Source organism: Sphaeramia orbicularis, chromosome 16 (genome assembly GCF_902148855.1).
Source record: "Sphaeramia orbicularis chromosome 16, fSphaOr1.1, whole genome shotgun sequence".
NCBI classification, from domain to species: domain Eukaryota; kingdom Metazoa; phylum Chordata; class Actinopteri; order Kurtiformes; family Apogonidae; genus Sphaeramia; species Sphaeramia orbicularis.
The window spans coordinates 60,892,274-60,912,720 of NC_043972.1; the positions used below are offsets into that span (position 1 = coordinate 60,892,274).

General features: G+C 36.3%; 1 protein-coding gene across 1 annotated transcript in view; it reads right to left on the reverse strand.

The window, feature by feature from the left end:
* paqr6 (progestin and adipoQ receptor family member VI) overlaps positions 1–20,447 on the reverse strand; it is a 44,791-nt gene that overhangs the window by 23,808 nt on the left and 536 nt on the right. The gene's annotated exons all lie outside the window — the stretch shown is intronic.

Below are 20,447 nucleotides of genomic sequence, written 5' to 3' on the forward strand. Positions count from 1 at the left end.
CAGCAGAAAGTCACTGGGTTCGCTGCACAGACCCATGCTAATTAGAATTCAGATCATTAGCATCTTGAGTTCATGATTTGCATAGTCAACTAGAATTCTCAAAAATGATTTGAATGGAACATCTGCGTATGCAAAACTCATACTGATTAGACAATAACTGGCCAAACATGAAGATACAGAAAGGAAGTGTAGGCAGCTCCACAGACAGAAACAAACAACTCCAGAATGTTGTAGTAGGTCAGTAGTTCCAACCTTTGTTTACTCCTGACCCCATTTTAACATCACAAATTTCTGCCGACCACAGACATTTAAAACAGACTTTTTTTTGGCTAAAATTCATTTGTTTTCGATCATGTAATAGTTTTCTATCCTGTGTTTCAAATCCAGGTTAATGTTAGAGGACATTTAGTCTATATAATGTCTATTATCGTGGACAGAGGCAGTAAATCCAGGTGTAGATTACTGCACAAAAGGAGAATTTTATTTTCCTTGGTCAGGATATGTACGGTCAGTAAAGCTGTCCGGTCTGTAAATTGTAATGAACATGTGAAAATGAGAAGCTGAGGTCAAATAATGGCATAAATTGTTAAAATTGCACTTTTTTTCTTAATAAATTTCATTTTGGTCATGGTTGTTCATGTTTTTCCACATTTTTTTAAAGGATGGTTTGTCGGTGTAAAAATTTTGATAGTATACAGTAACTTTACTTTTTTCACTCTAAAACACAGGTGTAAAACATGCGGCCCAGGGGCAAAACCGGCACACAGGATGAATTTGCATAGTGTAGAAGATATTAACTGTTAAGGGCATCAAACTCGAAAATAATAGCATAATAACATAGAAATAGTGACTCCAAATTTTCCTCTTGGTTTAATGTGAAAAAAAATTATATGACATTATGCCTACAAATAATAGCAAAACTAATTTTTTTCCCTTTGATTTATTGCAATGAACATTAAATTGTGATCTCCTTTAATAACAAAATATTAATAACCTGAACAAATATGAACAACCTTAAATGTCTACAGAAAAATAAGTGCAATTTTAACAGTTTTCTGCCTGTTTTGTGTCTTAGTAGATTTGATCTATTGCACATGTAGAAATCATAAATTGAGGCATAATACTGATCAAAATTTTTTTTATTATTATTTCTTCTTATTTTTCTTCAGAAATGTTTTTTTTTTTTTTTCTCAAGTTATTCACATCCTTTTTTGCTTGGATAGTTTGTAAAATGTAAATGTTTTTCATAATTGAATGTTATTTTTAGCATTAAAAAAATTTGGAGTTGTCATTATTTGTAGGCTACTGTGCCATTATTTCACTGGTCTGGCCCACTGGAGATCAAATTGGGCTGAATGTGGCCCCTGAAAGAAAATGAGTTTGACACCCCTGCTGTAGTAGATGAATGTGGACATGAAAGAGAAAGAACACACACTAGAGTAAGGCCGTTCTTCTGCAGTTCAGAAGGTCAAACAAGCTTCAGGAAGGTGAACCTGTGAAGTGATGTATGAACCCCCCACAACAAAAAGAGAAGACTGTGTGCAAAGGCAAACAATACTACACATGTGATAAGCATTAACACTGAGATGTCCTAAAATAATTACAGCTTTTTTACTACACGTTAAGTACGTCAACAACTACGAGTATATATAGTAAAGTCTCCATGTGAAAGGTCCCCATGCTGAAAGTGTGCCTCCCTCTGCAGAGCCTCAGACAGACTTGGCTGGAACAAGGGCTTTTTGTGTCTGTGCTTTATTAAATCTTGCATGCATCCTGCTTCAAAAGATAACATCCTCCTTTACAGTCTCACTGTGGTTTCCTGGAGTCTTACTCAAAACACTCTGGCCTCGTGTCCTGTATGTCTGACAAATACCGTTAAAACTACACCCTCTGATGGCGTCATGTCAGGTAGGTTCTGTAAGACTTCAACACGCAACATGGTACATATGTTGGAACCAGAACAAGAGAACACTGAAAAAACAGTGTCTTTTTCAGTCCAATCTGTCTTTAACTCAGTGTTTTCCAACGTTTTTTGAACCACGGCACATATTTTACTTTAGAAAAATCACAAGGCACACCACCAAACAAAAATGTCACAAAAAGTGTATTTACTGAAATATTATACAAATCTAGTCTCAATGTAATTACTCGGTGTGAAACCTGGACCTGTTTAGTTGAACACAAAGCTCATATTCTTGCAGGAATTGAAGAAAGACACACACAAATATTCCTCAACAGCTCCGAGTCTCTCTCTTCTTTCGGGGGGGGGGGGGGGGGGGGGGGGCAGGGCACATCGGGGGGCACATTGTCACGGAGCATTTGGAACAAGAAAGCTGAGAGCGGTTCGTCAGCGACCCCTCGGACGAACCCCCTGATTGAAGTCCGATGTGTAATAGTAATAGTATCCCCCCTGCCCTAACCTGATACCTGGGGTTTGGGGGTTACTCGCTACTCCGCGCGTCACTAGTGAGGGGGGGCTTTATCAGCAGAACGCACCGCATCGGGGCTGGTTCACTTTCACTTTTATTTTTATTTTTGCAAAGGCAAACAGAAGACTGTTGTGGTTGAGTGGATCATTAGTGCGTACAGTCGTATGGATCTATATCCCGCTGTTCTTACAGTACCAGTCAGGTCAAATTGGATAATCTTCCACGGCACACCTGATGATTTTTTACAGCACACTAATGTGCCACGGAACACTGGTTGGGAAACACTGCTTTAACTGAACATAAACCCAGTGTGTCCATCCACTGTCATTGATCCAACTGCATGGGTTTGACTGGGGAATCAATGTTGGAGAAGATGATACAAACTTTAAAGCCAACAGGAAACAGACAATGCACAAAATATAACAAGAGCAAAATTCAAATGGCTTTTGTCACTTTTTTTTATTTTATTAGAGATAATGTATTAAAATAAATTTTAGATTTGCAAATGAACATTTTACAGTCAGAAACTTTTTTCAAAAACTGGTATTTGAAAATATGAAATATCCTTAAAAAATATATAAAGATTGATTATATATGATTTTTTTAAAATTAGAATCTGTGTAAGATGTGTAATTACACTCTTATCTGTAACTTCAATGGTACTGGTTAATTGGTGTTATTTGTTAATATGTGTAATGTTTAAGTTATGGCCTGTCGCACTGTGTAAAATACATCTAATGAAACTGTTGCTGGAATCCATGACAGATTAAATAAAAAGCGGTTGAAGCCTCTAATTTTGTGATTTAGTGCCCCCAAAAGGGGAGGCCACAGGTACTGTTTTTGGTTTCAGTTTGTTTGTTTGTTTACACTTTAGCAGTAAAACCATTAGTTGAATTCAGACCTAACTGGGTTTATAGATTACCAGTGACCCAGAAGAGATATGATTACATTTTGGGAAAAGTAGGTCAAAGTTCACATTTTTTATGAATTTTTTAAATCTTTTTTTTTCTCTTTACTTAAAATGGGTGAAATTTCAAATGTCTGCAAAAACATCAATTTTGTGTCAATTTCCTTCATACTCGACACATATATAGAGGAAATTGATATGACATCAGCACACACATAGACATGATGACATCAGCTGGATCCATGACAACATAAGATACAATATGTGCAGGGGGCGGGGTTTGTTGTGCCTGGAACCACTTGTTTTGATTTTAGATTGTTTTGAAATGTTCTTCTCATTCAACAAGATGAAAACATTTATAAGATGTCATTTGTGGTGGTAAAGTCTTCTCTTCATGAATGTAAAAGCTACAACGTTCAAAACTATTGATGATAAAAGTTTGTTTCACATCAAAATATTTGGTAGTAGTATTAGCGCTGTAACGGTGAACTGGTTTGTACTGAACCGTTTCACTTTGAGGCCTTTGATACAAAACAGACAAATACATGTAGCCTACGTGAAGAACGCAAACGCTCGCCTTAAGTTTCCACACAAACCTTGAAGTAGAACGCACACAGTCTGAGCAGGGTGGGCCCAGGCAGAACACATGAGCAGGGGTTCCCCTTTAGAAAGTCCACCAAGTTGTACGCACCACTGCAAAAACACACACAAAAAAAAACACAACGCACGCACACTTGAAACCCCTCAGCCTTCGACGATGCCAGTACTTACACCACTACTGTACCTGGTACTTACACCACTACTGTACCAGGTACTTACACCACTACTGTACCTGGTACTTACACCACTACTGTACCAGGTACTTACACCACTACTGTACCTGGTACATACACCACTACTGTACCAGGTACTTGCACTACTACTGTACCAGGTACATACACCACTACTGTACCAGGTACATACACCACTACTGTACCAGGTACTTGCACTACTACTGTACCAGGTACATACACCACTACTGTACCAGGTACTTGCACTACTACTGTACCTGGTACATACACCACTACTGTACCTGGTACATACACCACTACTGTACCAGGTACTTACACCACTACTGTACCAGGTACTTACCCCACTACTGTACCAGGTACTTACACCACTACTGTACCTGGTACTTACACCACTACTGTACCAGGTACATACACCACTACTTACACCACTACTGTACCAGGTACTTACACCACTACTGTACCTGGTACATACACCACTACTGTACCAGGTACTTGCACTACTACTGTACCAGGTACATACACCACTACTGTACCAGGTACTTACCCCACTACTGTACCAGGTACTTACCCCACTACTGTACCAGGTACTTACACCACTACTGTACCAGGTACATACACCACTACTTACACCACTACTGTACCAGGTACATACACCACTACTTACACCACTACTGTACCAGGTACTTACACCACTACTGTACCAGGTACTTACCCCACTACTGTACCAGGTACTTACACCACTACTGTACCAGGTACTTACCCCACTACTGTACCAGGTACTTACCCCACTACTGTACCAGGTACTTACACCACTACTGTACCAGGTACATACACCACTACTTACACCACTACTGTACCAGGTACATACACCACTACTTACACCACTACTGTACCAGGTACTTACACCACTACTGTACCAGGTACTTACACCACTACTGTACCTGGTACATACACCACTACTGTACCAGGTACATACACCACTACTTACACCACTACTGTACCAGGTACTTACACCACTACTGTACCTGGTACATACACCACTACTGTACCAGGTACTTGCACTACTACTGTACCAGGTACATACACCACTACTTACACCACTACTGTACCAGGTACTTACACCACTACTGTACCTGGTACATACACCACTACTGTACCAGGTACTTGCACTACTACTGTACCAGGTACATACACCACTACTTACACCACTACTGTACCAGGTACTTACACCACTACTGTACCTGGTACATACACCACTACTGTACCAGGTACTTGCACTACTACTGTACCAGGTACATACACCACTACTTACACCACTACTGTACCAGGTACTTACACCACTACTGTACCTGGTACATACACCACTACTGTACCAGGTACTTACACCACTACTGTACCAGGTACTTACACCACTACAGTACCAGGTACTTACACCACTACTGTACCTGGTACATACACCACTACTGTACCAGGTACTTGCACTACTACTGTACCAGGTACATACACCACTACTGTACCAGGTACTTACCCCACTACTGTACCAGGTACTTACCCCACTACTGTACCAGGTACTTACACCACTACTGTACCAGGTACATACACCACTACTTACACCACTACTGTACCAGGTACATACACCACTACTTACACCACTACTGTACCAGGTACTTACACCACTACTGTACCTGGTACATACACCACTACTGTACCAGGTACTTACACCACTACTGTACCAGGTACTTACACCACTACAGTACCAGGTACTTACACCACTACTGTACCTGGTACATACACCACTACTGTACCAGGTACTTGCACTACTACTGTACCAGGTACATACACCACTACTGTACCAGGTACTTACCCCACTACTGTACCAGGTACTTACCCCACTACTGTACCAGGTACTTACACCACTACTGTACCAGGTACATACACCACTACTTACACCACTACTGTACCAGGTACATACACCACTACTTACACCACTACTGTACCAGGTACTTACACCACTACTGTACCTGGTACATACACCACTACTGTACCAGGTACTTACACCACTACTTACACCACTACTGTACCAGGTACTTACACCACTACTGTACCTGGTACATACACCACTACTGTACCAGGTACTTACACCACTACTGTACCAGGTACTTACACCACTACTGTACCTGGTACATACACCACTACTGTACCAGGTACTTAAACCACCCACTACTGTACCCTACTCTAGAAAGCAGTGCCACTGTGCACTGCTCTATACAGGTGGAGCACTCAAAGTCAGAGTCATGGATCAAACCATTTTTGAGACAAGGTGTGGGGGGGGGGGGGCTGCTGTATTTTGTTGTTAAAATATTACGTTTCAACCATGTACTGTATATGGTTTTGATATTATTTAGTATTTATCAATTACTAGAAATTTGAGGCGACCTCAAGGTTGGAAATCACTGGACTAATGGATTCGTAATACTTATGCCATCACTCAGGTTTTACAGATTTGATGAAAAATTGGTGATGAATGTCATATGCAGCTTTAAATTCAAGACTTTAATATGCGTAGCCTAATGTGAGGGCTTATTACTGATTTTTTGTGGCAGAAAGTATTTTGCCGTGGTGCTGCACCACAGCAAAATCATACCAGTGGAAACAGACAATTCCATGATCTCTCTGCTTTGTCAATATGTTCTAATCCCTCACGATCTAATGTCATCATATCGCACACCCCTACATAAAACACAAAGGAAAAGCTCTAAAGGACTGTTTATGACACGTCAAGCTGTGCAAAAGGACACTAACAAATGAAAAAGTAGGCAGCACTTCCGACCACCCCAACACTCTGCCCCTCCTGCCCACTGATGCCCCGCCTACCCACGGAGTCATGTTGAGGCTCTACTCAAAATCCTTTTAAAACTTTTCAAAAATGTGTAAAAACAAAAATGAAAAATTTGAGAAAAGGCACTTGTAAAGAACACGTGTGTGAAATTAGAAAATAATCTTGTGAATAATGTCCAAGAAATCAGATGGACAAATTTTCTAAGAAATGTGAAATTTTCAACAATTTGTTAAAAAAAAAAATCCAACTGTGCACTTAAAAACAAATTGGGTGAAGTGTCCCAGAAAAGGGCTGGACAAAGATCTCGGACGGACAGATGGATGGAATTCCTGGCATATCTATCATACACCCACCTGCCACAGAGGGCAGGAGTATTATAATTCTAAAAATAATAATAATAATAATAATAATAATAATAAAATCCTTGTTTCAGTCCAAGTAAACATCGATTTAGTCATGTGTAAACAGAAAATAAACCTGTCTTTTTTTCATTGAGTTTATTCCAGTTTTGGTGGTGTATATTTGCTTCCCCTCTTAACGTGAGTTTGCGTTCAGTGTCTGCTTCCGTACAGTTTGCCCATCTGTGCGTCCTCTGTGGTTTTATGAAACACATGCAGATGTTTCCTAATGCAGTCACAGCGTTCATACCTGTAGCTACAGAAATACTGGACTTACCCAACGTTGACTTCCCTCTTTCCGTTTGTTCCTGTCCTACTCCTAACATCTCAAATTCTTTGCAAATGCTTGTGATGTGGTCACATGACCTGTGTGAATGGACATCTTTATTGGCCCAAGGCTGACAATAACGTGGCTGTGCAGAACATGTTGCCCACAGTCATGAACGTGCACGGCCTCCACTACATTCAACATTCAAAGAATTTGTATGGTCAATTCACTGGATGCAAAGAACAGGGTTAAGGTTAGGGTTAGAGCAGGGGTGTCAAACTCATTTTAGTTCAGTTCCATATTCAGCTAAATTTGATCTGCAGTGGGCCGAACCAGAAAAATTATAACATAATAAGATATAAATAATGACAACTCCAAATTTTTTTCTTTGTTTTAGTGTAAAAAAAAACCCATTAAATTATGAAAATACTTACTTTTATAAATTATCAAAAAAAAAACTGAAATTTAAATTAAAAAACATAAGAAAATTTAGTGCAATTTTAGCAATATTATTCCTCAACTTCTTATTTGTCCATGTGCATTATGGATCAGATCTACAAAGACACTAAACAATGAGGAACAGGAAGGAAAATTGTTTAAACTGGGCTGAATTTTCTTTAGACATTTCAGGTTGTTCAGATTTGTTCAGGTTATTCACATTTTATTGTTACAAGATAGTTTGGAAATGTAAATATTTTCATAATTTATTGTTATTTTTTGCACTAAAACAAAAAAAAATTAAGTGGTTAATTCTAGAATTTTTTGGGCTTAATTCAAGATTTGTTAACTTAATTCAAGATTTTTTTTGGCTTGATTCAAGATTTTTTTTTTACTTAAGCGAAGATTTTTTTTTTTTTGCTTTATTCAAGATTTTTTTTTTTTTTTTACATTATTGAAGTTTTTTTTTTTTTACTTAATTGAAGATTTTTTGCTAAATTTGAGATTTTTTTGGCTTAATTGAAGATTTTTTACTTAATTGAAGATTTTTTTGGCTTAATTGAAGATTTTTTTTTACTTAATTGAAGATTTTTTTGGCTTAATTCAATATTTTTTTTACTTAATTGAAGATTTTTTTTGCCTTAATTCAAGATTTTTTGCTAAATTTGAGATTTTTTTTGGCTTAATTGAGGATTTTTTTTTACTTAATTGAAGATTTTTTGGTGCTTAATTGAAGATTTTTTTCCTTAATTCAAGCTATTTTTTTTTTCTTAATTCAGTTAAAGACTGTGGAGTTTTTGCACTTGGCAAAAACATCCCAGGGGCCGAACTGGATCCTTTGGCCGGACGCATTTGGCCCCCGGGCTGTATGTTTGATACCCCTGGGTTAGAGGGTTAGGGCAGGGCGTAAAAATTAACACCCACCAAGTCCCAATGGTGGGTAAAAAATTTTTTGGGAATGTAAAACAAAAACACACACCTGCCAGTGGCTGAAGGAAAACTTTGAATTGCGTGAGAGTTTTTATTTTCATTCATTGGACCATTTGTGCCGGATGGTTCTAAAGCAGGTTAAGTCTGATGAAGGGGTGATTATAGGAACCAGAGTCCTGCATCGGGTCGAGTACCCGACAGGTAACCCACAAAAACATGGATGGACGGGGACGCCTGACAGAGAGAGAGAGAGAAAGAGAAAGAAACAGAGAGAGAGAGAAAGAGAGAGAAAGAAAGACAGAGAGAGAGAGAGAGAGAGAGAGAGAGAAAGAAACAGAGAGAGAGAGAGAAAGAGAAAGAGAGAGAAAGAGAGAGAGAAAGAAAGAGAGAGAGAAAGAGAGAGGGAGAGAGAAACAGAGAAAGAGAGAGAGAGAAAGAGAAAGAGGGAAAGTGAGAGACAGAGAGACACCCCCGTCTACAAATTATTCAATCCCCCCCGATTTAACCAGACCCCCCCACCCCTGTCCAGTCTGTGCGTACACTGATGTGCAGATCAGTATATTTTTTTAGAAGATCGGGTCTGATTTAGTCAGGAGATTGGGCTGGTTCTGGGGGGGGGGGGTGTTAAACACATGTCCTGTTCCCTGAAATTAAAGTTTCCAAAGGTCAGAAAAGGGACATGGACAGCGGGAGGTTTCCAGGAATTAGTAAAGCGTCTATAAGTTTCACTTTTCACTAGGGTTAAGGCTATGGGTTAGGGTTAGGGGGTTAGGGTTAGGTTTAGGGGGGTTAGGGGTTAGGGTTAAAGCTAGGGGTTAGGGTTATGTGTTAGGGGTTAGGGGGTTAGGGTTAGGGGTTAGTGGTTAGGGGTTAGGGTTATGTGTTAGGGGTTAGGGTTATGGGTTAGGGTCTTTGGGTTAGGGTTATGTGTTCAGGTTAGGTGAATAGTGTGGGTTATGGAACCCAACAGCAGCAGATTGGTCAACCACAGACACATGTATGACATTCTCCAGCTCCGCCCACACCACATTCCTCTGCCCTGTACCAACATGTTCTGTCTGTAGATGACAATCCTCAACACAAATACATATGTTCCCTCCACAAAAACTCCCAGCATCCTCCACCACCCAAAGCCATGCCTTTAGAGTCACAGCACTGACAGGAAATCTTCAGCTCCAAGAAAACTGTCATTTTCCAGTACCTAAACAAACCACTTTAAGGCCACATATAAACCCTTTTACTATTCACCCACTGAAGTTAAGGGTCAACAAATACAAAGCGCAGCCTTTCCACTTCACATGAATGAACAGTGAATCTGTCAGGGAACTTCAGTTTGGTTTTTTTAAGGCTGTTGTTTTCACCACCAGGGCTGATCGACTTTAAGTGACTCAGAATCATGATGTTTACATGATGTCAGTGGATTGTAATGAAACAGCTGTAACTAATGTGAACGTCAGTACAGGGATGACACCGACGACAGACCAAACGGGCTGAATTAAATAACAGACTGCTCTGAATCTGAACAGTGATGGAAACATTTCATATCATTTAGGAGTAAAAGGCAAATAAAGACCAGACCAGTGGTTTTCATAAACTCAGCCTTTACACCAGAGCCACAGCAGCAAGAAAGAAGGAAGCATTAATAAAGACATAGAGACGAACTGATCCAAGTCTGTGTGTGAGTGTGTGAGGCACAAACGGACAAACAGGGGTTGTAAATATAAACAGGGTGTGTAAATATAAAGAGGGTGTGTAAACAATATAAACAGGGTGTGTAAACAATATAAACAGGCTATAAATAATATAAACATGGTGTGTAAATATAAACAGGGTGTGTAAATATAAACAGGGTGTGTAAATAATATAAACAGGGTGTGTAAATAAAAACAGGGTGTGTAAATATAAACAGGGTATAAATAATATAAACATGGTGTGTAAATATAAACAGGGTGTGTAAATAATATAAACAGGGTGTGTAAATAAAAACAGGGTGTGTAAATATAAACAGGGTATAAATAATATAAACATGGTGTGTAAATATAAACAGGGTGTGTAAATAATATAAACAGGGTGTGTAAATATAAACAGGGCGTGCAAATATAAACAGGGTGTGCAAATATAAACAGGGTGTGTAAATATAAACAGGGTGTGTAAACAATATAAACAGGGTGTGTAAATAATATAAACAGGGGATGTAAATACAAACAGGGGGTGTAAATAATATAAACAGGGGGTGTAAATACAAACAGGGTGTGTAAATAATATAAGCAGGGGGTGTAGCTATAAACAGGGTGTGTAAATATAAACAGGGTGTGTAAATAATATAAACAGGGTGTGTAAATATAAACAGGGGGTGTAAATAATATAAACAGGGGGTGTAGATATAAACAGGGTGTGTAAATATAAACAGGGTGTGTAAATAATATAAACAGGGGGTGTAAATATAAACAGGGTGTGTAAATAATATAAACAGGGGGTGTAAATATAAACAGGGTGTGTAAACAATATAAACAGGGGGTGTAAATATAAACAGGGTATAAATAATATAAACATGGTGTCTAAATATAAACAGGGTGTGTAAATTATATAAACAAGGTGTGTCAATAAAAACAGGGTGTGTAAAGAAAAGAGGGTGCGTAAATAAAAACAGGGTGTGTAAATAAAAACAGTGTGTGTAAATATAAACAGGGTGTGTAAATAAAAACAGGGTGTGTAAATAAAAGAGGGTGTGTAAAGAAAAGAGGGTGTGCAAATATAAACAGGGTGTGTAAAGAAAAGAGGGTGTGTAAATAAAAACAGGGCATAAATAATATAAACAGGGTGTGTAAATAAAAACAGGGAGTGTAAAGAAAAGAGGGTGTGTAAATATAAACAGGGTGTGTAAATATAAACAGGGCATAAATACTATAAACAGGGTGTGTAAATAAAAACAGGGTGTGTAAATATAAACAGGGTATGTAAATAAAACAGGGTGTATAAATAAAAGAGGGTGTGTAAATATAAACTGAGTGTGTGAATCTAAACAGGGTGTAAATATAAACAGGGTGTGTAAATTATAACAGGGTGTGTAAATAATATTGCATTGTGGGCTGCTCATGAAAACAACATGCCAACTTCTGTTGTATTGTAGTTTTACCCAAAAATCAAAATCCAAAATTGAGTTTTTAGACAAAAAAATCTGGATTTTATTTTTGGCCACAATTGTGCAGCCTTATCATAAACCTTCCTGAAAAAGAACTGTCAGTGCCAGAAATGATCCATCTCTGACTTTTATTAGGAAGTGGATTTATTAGGAGCGAGATAATTGTTGAACTGAATGCCAAACTTAATGTAATGAACCAATAAATATGGAACTGAACAGGAAACAGATGTGAAGGGGGGCCTGATTTTTGCTTTCTGAACCATTAGTGAATGTGAGCTTCTGGACACTTATGGTTTTGCTGACGACAATATATTATTTAAGAAGTCCTATTTCTAACTTTTAGCAATAAATCAACTTTTCGACAAAAAACGTATGTCATTAGATGAGAAGCTTTTCATGGATCTCATTTGTGGATGCCCATGGCAAAAATGGAAGAATGCAAATCGGCTAAAATGTGCTTAGAGGTCTTCTTTGTGTCTGTGTTCATATTAAATCAGTCTCAGTGAATCCAAAGGAACTTTGTGTTGGTAAATGACAGTTGTTCAAATGGACAGGATTTCAGTTCTGTTCAACATGTTGATGCTCATATGAACTATGTTTTCAGCTCCAAAATGAACCATTTCAGCACAATTAATGCTATATTTTCATGTCACAAATGGACAAGTTCTATTTGAACTGAATTGACCTGAAAAACACATCTATTCTTTTAGATTCCCCAGTTTTTCTTCCCAGATTCTCTCCTCCATATCACATGTTTTATTTGTACAGGTTCAATCTGGATTATGGTGCTGATCCATCCTGCTTCTGTTCCACCAATACATACATGAAGAATGGCACACAGCACTGTTTACATCAACACTTTTACAATAAGAAGCATTTTTATACAGAAAGAACAATTCTATATTGTTCTTTCCTCTTTAGTCTGATGCTAAACTATCCAATAAATAATAGTGCTCCTAGTTTTTGCACAGGGATCATTAGTGTAAACGCTGACATGGCTGCAGAGCATCAGTATGATGGGATCCACAACAACCATGTCACATCCGTCCACTGACACATTTAGTGTTTTTGTGTCAGCTGGGATTGTTTTAGATCCACAATACCAACATTTATGAAGAAGAGCACAATTAGCAATAGGAAGTCTAGAAGTTTATTCCTAATAAAGTACTGGGACTGACCAGAGCATCATGGGTAATGTCACGTCCGTCCACCAGCAAAAGTTTTCACATACACGTGCTATTCCAAATCCAATATTTCTGAAAATAGAGCTTCCACTGTCAGAGAATATCAGTAGTCTGTGCACAAATGGATTAGCATTATTTGAACACACTTCTATGGATTTATGACAACTGTTTTTTTGACAAAAATGGACACTCATTTGACCCCCTAAGGAAATTTTAGCCAAAATATAAGCTGATATTTGTTTAATCATTAGCAATATTCACTGAAACCAATTTCTCAAATATGTTTTTTCAGGGTTTTTTTGTTTGTTTCTCTAATTATTATAAATTTAATATATTCAGGATTTTTAAGTCAATTAAAACTTGTTTTAATTTTTTTCATATCTTTTAACCCTAGTAACAGAAAGCATGTCCTTGGACACACTGTGAAACAGGATCACACTATAAACGGAGTCATAAAGGATTCTTTTTTTCTTCCTTTTTTTCCTCATTGCTTTAGGACTAGGGCTGTGTATCGGCAAGAATCTGGCGATACGATACAAATCACAATACTAGGATCACGATACGTATATATCATGATACATCACAATACTGTTAAAAAGCAATTTTTGTTTTTTTTCTTTTTTGTTAAATGATTATTTCCTTGAAGAATTGAATTACAGCAGAAATCTGCACAAATACTAAACACATTTTTATTTGATCCCAACAGGATCTAATGTTATATCACAAAATTTACCTGTTAAAACTGAAATGATGTTTTACAGACATTACAGTTTCAGATCCTGTTCAAATGTTCATATTCTATTCGTTCAGAACTAACATCAGAACAGGATTTTTGTGCAATTCCAACAAAGGAATTAACATTATTTAATAAAGGAGTGTTAAATAATAATAAATAAAACATAAACAAAAAACAAAACAATAAAAATAAAACTTATAAAAGAACCTCCACAATATCTGCACTTGAATAAATACCTAAAAATATCGATACAGTATTGTGAAATGAAATATCGCAATATATTGCAGAACCAATATTTTCTTACGCCCTTGTCCAAACCCTCACTCTGAACCACACAGCGTCGATTACAGGACCGCCAATAACTCACACTTTAAACACAACAAATCCAATATGTTTTTCTATACGTTTGTAGGGCTGTGTATCAGCAAGAATCTGGTGATACAATACAAATCACAATACTGGGATCACGATATGATATATCATAATACATCACAATACTGTTAACAAGGCAATATTTTTTGTTTTGTTTCTTTTTTAAAAGATTCTTTCCTGGAAAAATTTATAGTGCAACATTTGGCTAAATAAAGTTTTAACATGTGGCTTTACCAGTACAAAAAACACACAAACAAACAAACAAATAAATAAATAAATAATGTTTTGCAGCCATTACAGTTTAAGATCCTGCGTAAATGTTTGTATTCTATTGCGAAAAGAATGCATAGTGAACACAAGTGACGGACCAAAAAGTGTCGTATGGTGACAGCACAGAAAATTGCTTGAGGGAAATAAATCGATTTCATATCAATCTGACATTGACAAAAACGAAAACGAAGGGAATTTTATCCATAATTTTTATATGTTTTAGTTAGTTTTGTAAACACACAATACAGTTTCAGTTAGTTATCGTTTTTTTCTTTTAATTATACACACACTGTAAAAAAAAAACCTATAAAAAAAACGGTATTATTCCGGCAGCAGGAGTGCCGAAAAAATACTGTTAAATTATGGAAAATAACCATCTCATAAAAATACGGTAAATTTCCATAATTAAAATACAGTTTTTTGCCCTAACTTTACATGAGATTTTGCATTTTTTTTTTGACTTTTTAATGTTTAATAAAGAATATTTACATGCATTAAAAAAATCAAATTACCTATAAATATATATATAAATAATTTTCAGTGAGACTCAGTTGTCCAATCCACTGATAAAAACTGTATTTGGACAGTTTATCAGTGCTTATACATGTTATACATTCACAAAAATACATTTATTCAACATTTTTGTTGTGAAACCTAGTTTTGTAAACACACAATACAGTTTCAGTTAGTTACTGTTTTTTTCTTTTAATTATAGTTTTTATTTATTTCAATTAACAAAAATGTTTTTTCAATTCTAGTTTTTGTCATTTTTTTTGTTAGTTTTCGTTAATGATAATAACCTTGGTGTGAATAATCCATTATTTAACAAAACAGTGTTATCAGTTTCAAAAGACTACATGTATGAGCTGCAGTATCATAATACTACTTTAGTAGGATACAAACAACAGAACAAAATACCCATGTGGATATAGAAATAGCTTGAAAAACAAAAAACAAGAATGAACCTCCGCCATATCTGCATTTGAATAAATACCTAAAAATATCGATACAGTACTTTTTAATATCGATACAGTATCTTGAAGTGAAATATCACGATATATTGCGATACCGTTATTTTCTTACACCCCTGTATGTTTGTGCCCAGAGTAAAGGCCCATTAAAGAGCCAGCGTGTCTCTTAATCACTCATGACCTTCAAATGAACAAACAGGATGTCAAATAGAAACCAGTTGAACTGCTGTGTATTTACTCCAGTATCGACAGGAGTCCTCTGTTCTCCTTCCACTTCAGTCGTCTGCTCTACCTGCAGCCGACTGTCAATACTGTTTATCCTTCATTCATGCACAGGAATTTCCTATTTTTTTCCATCCGGCTGTAAGCTCTCGTCGCCTGCAGTGAAAGAGACGCCGCACCAGGACAGATTTGGCCCCAGAATCAGATAATCAGAACCAGAGGAGGAGTCGGAAACCCAACGACCCCTTCAGGTTTAAGTGCTAGCATTAGCATAGCCATGGTGTGGTGGTAGGAAGTAAGTTTACAATGTTCAGCCTGGTTTTATATGATGGAGGACACTAATATTAACTGCGTGTTGAGAGAACATCAGTGAGGAAAGTGAGGAAAGAAAAAAAAACTGAACTTTTCTGAGCATTTCATTCTGCATGCTCTTAGGTGCATTCTGGTGCACTTTGGGAGCAAAAACCTGTAAAGCATTAAGGTTCAAAATTAACAAAAAATACATCTCACACAGGAATGTGGTTTCCTGGAGCCAGGACCACTTGAACTTATTTTGGATTCCTGCCTCACACTTCAGTTTGTCCCCACACTGAACGACGATGAATTCTGATATGATTTCACAGAATATTTAGCAGCTAAAATGTGCTTAGAGGTCTTATTTCTGTCTTTGTGCATAAGAAATCAATCTAAGCGAATCCCCAAAGGAACTTTGTGTTGGTAAATGACAGTTGTTCAAATGGACAAGATTTCAGTTCTGTTCAACATGTTGATGCTCATATGAACTATGTTTTCAGCTCAAAAATGAACCATTTCAGCACAATTAATGCTATATTTTCATGTCACAAATGGACAAGTTCTATTTGAACTGAATTGACCTGAAAAACCAATCTTCTCTTCCTTTGGATTCCCCAGTTTTTCTTCCCAGATTCTCTCCTCCATATCACATGTTTTATTTGTACAGGTTCAATCTGGAGTATGGTGCTGATCCATCCTGCTTCTGTTCCACCAATACATACATGAAGAATGGCACACAGCACTGTTTACATCAACACTTTTACAATAAGAAGCATTTTTATACAGAAAGAACAATTCTATATTGTTCTTTCCTCTTTAGTCTGATGCTAAACTATCCAATAAATAATAGTGCTCCTAGTTTTTGCACAGGGATCATTAGTGTAAACGCTGACATGGCTGCAGAGCATCAGTATGATGGGATCCACAACAACCATGTCACATCCGTCCACTGACACATTTAGTGTTTTTGTGTCAGCTGGGATTGTTTTAGATCCACAATACCAACATTTATGAAGAAGAGCACAATTAGCAATAGGAAGTCTAGAAGTTTATTCCTAATAAAGTACTGGTACTGACCAGAGCATCATGGGTAATGTCACGTCCGTCCACCAGCAAAAGTTTTCACATACACGTACTATTCCAAATCCAATATTTATGAAAATAGAGCTTCCACTGTCAAAGAATATCAGTAGTCTGTGCACAAATGGATTAGCATTATTTACACACACTTCTATGACTTTATGACAACTGTTTTTTTTTTTTGACAAAAATGGACACTCATTTGACCCCCTAAAGAAATTTTAGCCGCTTTGAATATACTCTAAAATTCTACTTTGAGAGAAACTTTTCCATACTTTATTAAGATTTTCACACAAAATTCCAGACTTTTCAAGGCCTGGAAAACAGCGTATCAAAATTCTATACTTTTTCAAACTTTCAAGACCTGCATGAGCACACTGCTAGAGTACGTCAACTGCATAAACCAACCACCTCCAATGGGAATCACCTAAAAATTCACACTCAGTAAATGTTCTTTTTAGTGAATTTAATCAGGTTAATTTGTGTTCAACCCATTGTCTTTGAGATCAGTCTAGTTTTTAGAAGTTATTTAAAGATATGAAATTGGATGATTGACAACTTTAATGACCAATTGTTGAAAACCTATCAGACACAAAAGGATAATAATCAGACCGGGACGTAGCAGCATTTCTACTGTGGAGCGAATATAAAAGCAACAGAACAACCTGAGACTGGGATGTTTTGGCTCGACTTTTCCAGCTGAGAAGAGCATCATTCTGTTCAACTTTATACTGTACATAGTAGGACTGGCCAATATATCGGAGTGTAAGTAAATATCGGTTCCGCAATATATCATGATATTTCATTTCATGATACTGTATCGATATTAAAAAATACTGTATCGATATGTTTAGGTATTTATTCAAATGGAGATATGGCGGAGGTTCATGTTTTTCTTTTTTGTGTTTCTTTTATTTCTATATTCACATAGGTATTTTGCTCAGTTGTTTGTGTACTAAAATAGTACAGTTGTGATATTGCAGGTCATGCATGTAGTTGTTTTTTAACTGATAACACTGTTTTGTTAAATAATTGTTAATTCAATCATCCTAAAAGCACTTTTTACTGTGTGAGAGGCAGAGGTTAGTTCCTTTGTTGGGATCTCACAAAAATAATGTTCTGATGTTGGATGATTTAGGGACTGTGCACACTATGCATTCTTTTCACAACTAATAGACTATGAACATTTGAGCAGGATCTTAAACTGTAGTGTCTGTAAACATCATTTTATTTATTTATTTATAACAAAATTTGGTTTTTACATAGGAAAGTTTTGTGATATAGTATTAAATCCTGTTCTGATCAAATAAAAACTTGTTTAGTATTTGTGCATATTTCTGGTAATATTAAAATTTTCCAGGAAATATTTTCTTAGAAGAAGAAACAAAATGAACAAAAAATATTGCTTTGTTAACAGTGTTGTGATATATCACGTTATATCATATCATGGTCCTAATATTGTGATTTGTATCGAATTGCCCGATTCTTGCCGATACACAGCCCTACCAATATATCAGAATACTTTGAGTAATCAAGGTTTTGCTTTATGGAAATCCTGAAAAACACACAATTCACAAAATCAACATTATTCCTCCAGAGATCTTTCTTCCTCAATAATGATTCAGAATGTAACCCACCTGTTTGTTGTAATGCATTTCCCCAGAAAGTCTGAACATTTTTTTTTAGGTGTGAATACAAACATGTAAACTCTGATTTGAACCAAACAAGTGGACCCAGAACCACCTAGAAGAAGTGGTTCTGGGTCCACTTCCAAACAGACTCTGGGCCGGTTCACTTCTGGTGTAGGGATATGAACATTTCATTTCATGATTATTGTGACCAAAATTATCACAGTTATCATTATTATCTCAGTATAGTTGAAATTGTGCTGAAAATGTTCAAAAAGGACTAATACACACACTGAAATAATTTAACCAAGTTGTATTTTGAAAAAAAAAAAACAAAAACAAAAAAAAAACAACAATAACAAACAAACGAACAAATAAAATAATAGTCCCAATGTTCCTTCTGTTGCAGAAACATTCAAATATTAACCCTTAGTGGTCTGAGTCTATTTTGTCTGTTTTTCAGTCCTTTTGATTTGGCCTTTATATACTATATAAACAAATGTTTACTATACCCATGTTTGGGATCTGTTTTTTCAGCACAACTACATCTATATCATCTGTCTATTATTTTTTTTACTTTAACCTACTATAAAAACACAAAAGGCCAGAAAACACACAAAAAATATATAAACCTGATTTGAAAAATGTATATAATTTATTGCATAAATAACACACAGATGCTTAACGAACCTTTTCAAAGACTTTAAAAGTGAATATTGGTTCCAAATATTAGGTATAGAAAATTAAAATTGTAATAAATTCAAACTATACTCAAATATTTGACATAAAAGCAGATCTTTACATAGGTGATTTCCCCTTAAAGTGTGGTAATCAAACATGGTTATCATGAGAATTAGAATTTACACGCTAATACTAACCGTCTGCGATTTTACCACAGTTTATCGTTACACCGGTAACACTGGTCAACAACAAATTTATTGTTTCAGTTTTTTTGAGCTGATTTAGGATAATTTTGGTGTGCTGAATCCAAAAATCACATTAATTTTGCTCAATCAGGTCAACTTTATGAACTATGCTACATATTGGCTTTTTAACATTTTTGCTTACATTTATGGGCATTTTCACATCATATGATACAAAATTCTTTCATATTTCTTGCAATAAACGAGTTCTGAAGATTTTATTTTTGCCAATTTATGATTAATAGTTTTTTTTAATATTACAGGTGAATGAAATGGCTTCGACTAGAAGATCTTGCAAAAATAAGCCTGACGTATTCTGCTACATCTGCGGTGAATACATAATAAATAATAAATACATCCTGTTAGAAAATGATTTTTTTTTTTCTCTCTCTTAAAACCTATTTTGGGTGAGAGCTATATAAAAAAAATCAACTGATAAAGTCATAAAAGTGTAATCAATTTTGTGAGAAGATCAAATTTTTCAAAATCAAATTAGCAAAAAAACCTGACCTGATTGAGAAAAACAGATGTCATTTTAGGATTTAGCGGTGCAAAATGGTCCTAATTCAGTTGAAAAAACCTAGACAACTTGCAAAAACACACTTTTTCGTAACCCAGTGTTATC